The sequence below is a fragment of the Schistocerca cancellata genome, chromosome 6, assembly GCF_023864275.1.
Source record: "Schistocerca cancellata isolate TAMUIC-IGC-003103 chromosome 6, iqSchCanc2.1, whole genome shotgun sequence".
NCBI classification, from domain to species: Eukaryota; Metazoa; Arthropoda; class Insecta; order Orthoptera; family Acrididae; genus Schistocerca; species Schistocerca cancellata.
The window spans coordinates 73145858-73152414 of record NC_064631.1 but is presented as its reverse complement, the minus strand read 5'-3'; the positions used below and the strand labels follow the sequence as shown (position 1 = coordinate 73152414).

Sequence of the window (6557 nt, the reverse complement as noted above, 5' to 3'; positions counted from 1 at the left end):
TGTTCGACTGCTGCCCTGGCCAGCACATTCTCCAGATCTCTCACCAATTGAAAAGTCTGGTCAATGGTGGCCGAGCAACTGGCTCGTCACAATACGCCAGTCACTACTCTTGATGAACTGTGGTATCGTTTTGCATCTGCATGGGCATCTGTACCTGTACACACCATCCAAGCTCTGTTTGACTCAATGCCCGGGCGTATCAAGGCCGTTATTACGGCCAGAGGTGGTTGTTCTGGGTACTGATTTCTCAGGATGTATGCACCCAAATTGCGTGAAAATGTTATCACATGTCAGTTCTAGTATAATATATTTGTCCAATGAATACCCGTTTATCATCTGCATTTCTTCTTGGTGTAGCAGTTTTAATGGCCAGTAGTGTACAACAGGAGGAAACAGTCTATCGTGTCTGCACAACTGGAGCGTGCGGAAGGCTGGTTGGTTCGCAATAACAAAACTGCTCTATGAAAGAAGTGGAAAGTAATCCTTTTTTACCCAGATAAGAATCTGAAGGCCATGTGAATACATGAGCGAGTGGGAGCAGCTGTTGAGGTTTGGTACACCTTGTTGGGGTGATTGTTCAACTTTTAGTAAGGGATTTTATGATTGGTCCATAGTAATTATCTCCACAGAAGGGGCAAATTACTATGTGTGTGGATGTGTAAGACTTTTGGTTGACCATGACTGCATTCTTGTCCGTGCCATACCTTGCTGGTTAGCCGTGACAAAATCCAGAAGACATGAAGATGGCATCTGTTCTTTCGGACATGTCTGAACACTTACGGGACTCGCTGGATTGTCTGCCGCGAGTAATGGGTATAGTGGCAGGGGCATTACGAATGTAGTGTGTGGACTACAAGTTGAGAATGTGGGTCTCACGGGGAGCGTGCCGGCGAAAAATCCCTGCAGTCGTACTATCCTCTGTGCCCTCGGTGGCTCAGATGGATAGAGCGTCTGCCATGTAAGCAGTAGATCCCGGGTTCGAATCCCGGTCGGGGAACACATTTTCATTTGTCCCCGTTGACGTATATCAACGCCCGTCAGCAGCTGATGGTATTGGTTTAATTGTAATTTCAAATCCAGAAGAGTAGGAAATTGTTAAACTTGTTTATAAAATTGTCATTGGTCTGCTGCAATTGGCCACTGAGATTCCGACGCTGGCGGAACCATCAAGTTTCGGTGAGAAGACTTCGCTTAGGGATGCCATCTGGAGATAGACTTGCTCCTGGTCGAGGCAGAGCACTGTAGAGAGAGATGTCTACGACAAAGAGCAAAGTGGCCGAGATGGACTTAGGATTTCCAGCAACCGCTGCAGCCGTCTTCTGCACTGTCACAGCTTAAAAGTGGCAGCCATGCGCCGTCATTGCGACCACAGAGATGAGTGGAACATGAACTTAGCTAATTTGCATCAGGGTTTCGTTTCGTGGATCTAATTTCCACAGACTGATAGTTTCACCCACCATGGATTATGGCGAAACTGCTGGTGTTTGTTCACGCTTTTCTGGGACTTTTATTTACATCTTTAACACTTTCTGCACTCATTGGCCATATGAGTATGTCTGACATAGTTTCAGTTTGTTCATTTACGTGTCCACTCACCAGTGCGAAACTATAGTTCATATTTGTGTTGTCCACATTAATAAAAAAATGGTTCAAATGGCTCTGAGCACTATGGGACTTAACAGCTGTGGTCATCAGTCCCCTAGAACTTAGAACTACTTAAACCTAACTAACCTAAGGACATCACACACATCCATGCCCGAGGCAGGATTCGAACCTGCAACCGTAGCAGTCGCACGGTTCCGGACTGCGCGCCTAGAACCGCGAGACCACCGGGGCCGGCCCACATTAATAACTCATGTACTTGATACAGTTGGTAATTCATCTTGTTTGGTGTCTTATGGTAATACATCAAACTGTTATAGCTACCACAAGTTTCCTTAGTACAATAGTTTGATGGCCTTCTCATTAACAGCTCCATGTCAGGTGCGGTACCCATACTTTCATGCTTAATTGGGCCAACCCTAGTGAATTCCACTTATTAAGACGTTACCCGTTGCGAGACATCATTTCTTTTAAATTTGTATGATCTTATTGGAAGTTTCTCTCCACATTAGATCACTGTAGCTTATTAGGAGTATGTTAAACAGCTCGACTGTCACCTCACAAAGTGGCATTTGATACAAAGGAGACAGTGTTTCAGATTGGGTGGGCTGCACGGTGGTTTGTTATACTTCAATTCATGCACCAAAAGTTGCCACCTGAACTTTCCTTTTACATACAGTGCATGTTGCTTACTGAATATTCGGTCGCCGTTAAGTATTACTAATCAGGATCCAGCTACTCAGTGCTCTGAATCCGTGTACCTTCTTCCTCCAACGTGGCTCAGGCCTCGCCTTCTTCCAGCCTGCAGATAAAGCTGCTGAAATTTGACTGCTTGTTCCCATTCACGCCGTCACATAAATTAAATTACAACTGAATAAATAAATGATAAATGAGGACATCTACTGACTCGTATACTGCCTCTCTGTACTACGTATCTGATATTCGACCTGATAATGAACAATTACATTATTATCTTTGACATTTCGCGTTCTTAGATTTCATAAAGCTCTTCCTTCTGCACCGTCCGCTCCGACGGAACTCGTTATTTCCACTTCAGGGGTAGTGTCGTCTGATTGCCACTCACGTGCGTACAGTCATTGGATCTGCTATCAGCACGTATGGTCTAAAACATCCCCCAACAATGGGGCGGTCATCACTTATCGACTACCCTCAGTCACGAACACATTTTCTCTTAAACATGTATTTAAGGACATGGTACCTCTCATTCTAGGAATGGGATGTATCACTACAAGGTCTGAAGGAAGGCAATAAATTCCGTTTGTGCCCGCAGACACTCGAACCTTTTGTGTGTCTTCTTTCTATTCTTGCGTTTAAACTGTTACCCTATTTTACGATGGAGATTACTGGCGGTAATTGCTGGAAACCTGGTTGTTATAGTGTACTGACTGTTTGTTGTGTTCGTTTTGCAGTCTAGTAGTCGGATCAGAGTGTAATGTCAGGCGATCGGCAGGAAAGAACCAACGTTCAAGTCTGAACACACTTTATTCAGCTAAAACGCCTTCTTGGCGTGCACTAATTTCCAAACCCAAGAAAAACAAGAAGCACAACAACTCTCGTGGTGGCAAAGGCCAGATAAGAGTACAAGACAGTGAAAAGAAATAATTACCAAAACACTATGCTACACAATTACAGAGTGGCATTACGCCCAACAAGATACAACTTTCTACTGAAGGCTAAGGCAAGTGTCTACTGGGTTAGAGCCGGCGTAGGTATTGGCCACAGCTGTCCTAACTGTATGTACAGGGTGTTTCAAAAATGACCGGTATATTTGAAACGGCAATAAAAACTAAACGAGCAGCGATAGAAATACACCGTTTGTTGCAATATGCTTGGGACAACAGTACATTTTCAGGCGGACAAACTTTCGAAATTACAGTAGTTACAATTTTCAACAACAGATGGCGCTGCAAGTGATGTGAAAGAGATAGAAGACAACGCAGTCTGTGGGTGCGCCATTCTGTACGTCGTCTTTCTGCTGTAAGCGTGTGCTGTTCACAACGTGCAAGTGTGCTGTAGACAACATGGTTTATTCCTTAGAACAGAGGATTCTTCTGGTGTTGGAATTCCACCGCCTAGAACACAGTGTTGTTGCAACAAGACGAAGTTTTCAACGGAGGTTTAATGTAACCAAAGGACCGAAAAGCGATACAATAAAGGATCTGTTTGAAAAATTTCAACGGACTGGGAACGTGACGGATGAACGTGCTGGAAAGGTAGGGCGACCGCGAACGGCAACCACAGAGGGCAACGCGCAGCTAGTGCAGCAGGTGATCCAACAGCGGCTTCGGGTTTCCGTTCGGCGTGTTGCAGCTGCGGTCCAAATGACGCCAACGTCCACGTATCATCTCATGCGCCAGAGTTTACACCTCTATCCATACAAAATTCAAACGCAGCAACCCCTCAGCGCCGCTACCATTGCTGCACGAGAGACATTCGCTAACGATATAGTGCACAGGATTGATGACGGCGATATGCACGTGGGCAGCATTTGGTTTACTGACGAAGCTTATTTTTACCTGCACGGCTTCGTCAATAAACAGAACTGGCGCATATGGGGAACCGAAAAGCCCCATGTTGCAGTCCCATCGTCCCTGCATCCTCAAAAAGTACTGGTCTGGGCCGTCATTTCTTCCAAAGGAATCATTGGCCCATTTTTCAGATCCGAAACGATTACTGCATCACGCTATCTGGACATTCTTCGTGAATTTGTGGCGGTACAAACTGCCTTAGACGACACTGCGAACACCTCGTGGTTTATGCAAGATGGTGCCCGGCCACATCGCACGGCCGACGTCTTTAATTTCCTGAATGAATATTTCGATGATCGTGTGATTGCTTTGGACTATCCGAAACATACAGGAGGCGGCGTGGATTGGCCTCCCTATTCGCCAGACATGAACCCCTGTGACTTCTTTCTGTGGGGACACTTGAAAGACCAGGTGTACCGCCAGAATCCAGAAACAATTGAACAGCTGAAGCAGTACATCTCATCTGCATGTGAAGCCATTCCGCCAGACACGTTGTCAAAGGTTTCGGGTAATTTCATTCAGAGACTACGCCATATTATTGCTACGCATGGTGGATATGTGGAAAATATCGTGCTATAGAGTTTCCCAGACCGCAGCGCCATCTGTTGTAGAAAATTGTAACTACTGTAATTTCGAAAGTTTGTCTGCCTGAAAATGTACTGTTGTCCCAAGCATATTGCAACAAACGGTGTATTTCTATCGCTGCTCGTTTAGTTTTTATTGCCGTTTCAAATATACCGGTCATTTTTGAAACACCCTGTAGGTACACACTGCTGGTCTGACTTTGCTGGCGTGTTCATAACACCAATTCTGCAGAGTGCTGCACTTAGTCACATTAGTTCCAACTGGTAGATATCTGTTACAAGGCTTTTTACGAAGTAGTGCCGTATTTATGCGGGAAGTCTGTTGATGTTTACATCCACTGGCTATGTTTTGATCTGAGCTCTTGAAGGGAGGTTGTCAGCTCACATTGCTTGTCTGTTGTGTGGGCCCTCTTACTGATAAGGAGACACTGCAACACAGTGAATCTTTCGAAGGTAGTTGGATTACTGCTGGCCACTTATTGTTGGTTTGGGAGCACTGACAGTTTTAACGACGTCTCATCAAAGTGATGACTCTTATTTGGACTGATTTAATAGTGCTGCAGTAGGGGGGGGGGGGGTTAGTATGTGCTCGCCGAAAGGGGATTTCAAATACGTCTGTGGAGCGACACGTCTTGTAACATGTCTCATACACCTTACATCGCTGCGTGGTTCCTGCCCATGGCAGCAAGGCATGTGGCCAAGGAAGCTCCAAAGAGAGAAAACAGGAACATCATTGCATCAGCTGATGTCTCATAATACCTTCGGGGAGATAAACAGTGTGATGAACGGGTTCCGAGTGTGACGACAGAGAGAGAATTTAGAGGCAATTACTCGGAAAATGTCAGCGCCACTGAAAAATTAACCTGTTACTCTTTATATAGACGCCTTTGTGTTGCGACACCAGAGGCGCAGTCGGCTGAATGAAAGAAGGCACGAGAACTACGTGGCCCGTAATAGACGACACCAACTGCGTTCTCGCTGAGTCACTCTTCAAGTAGCTACGTGCCAGACTCGTCAGTCATCGCCTACTGAGAACGGAATACGTGAGGTGGGTACCTGCAACGCGATCACAATGTCAGTGAAAAGATCAACAAAAGGAGAAAGGGAGAGAAAAAGCCTGCTATATGGCTGTCGCCTTGCGCAAGCAGAGGGAGGCTGATAAATTCACAGCAAGCTAGCGCCTGTCTGTTCTGTCCACCTGGGGGGGAAAAAAGGAGGAACGGACAGCGTACTCGGCTGGTGAACGAAATGACACAATAGCTCTCCATGTTTAACACATGAGATGCGGCTGTGTGACTCATCTCTCTTCACCTTCCCTTTTTTTTTTGGGAAGTGCGCTGGTCGCACTTTGTATTGCGTCATCTGCAGAAGACGGCAGAGGTAACAAGTTACTGACTCATCTGGGAGACTGCCGACAGTCGTATGTCCGGGTTTATGATGTATAGATCTCCCGCTTTCCATCCAGGCGAAACTGTGTAAGCGCGAACCCTTTAATTTTGTGTGTGTTATCGCAAATACAAGCCTGGGAATGTGAACTGACAAACTATGTGTGCTACTGAGCTCAAAGCCACATCACTTACACGAAGCTTAAAGGAGTCCTGTGTGTGTGTTAAAACCGATATCATTCATAACCAAATAAATAAGCAAACCAATAATTTCACGCTCAGTAGACTTGGTCAGTGCGAACAGTTTGAAGAAAACGTAACTGTACATAAAAAAACTATAATGTCGAAGAACGTAACCGGAAACACACGAAAATTTCTGCACTGACTTGTGGCCCTGGTAAAATAAAGAAACTGACAGAACCTACATTGCGAAAAGG

The 6557-nt window shown here is 45.5% G+C and overlaps 1 non-coding gene across 1 annotated transcript; it reads left to right on the top strand.

Moving 5' to 3' along the window:
- The first annotated feature begins 923 nt into the window (after window positions 1-923).
- Window positions 924-997, top strand: Trnat-ugu (transfer RNA threonine (anticodon UGU)). Its single transcript has one exon. It is a non-coding gene; the product is annotated as a tRNA-Thr (tRNA).
- Window positions 998-6557: the final 5560 nt, after the last annotated feature.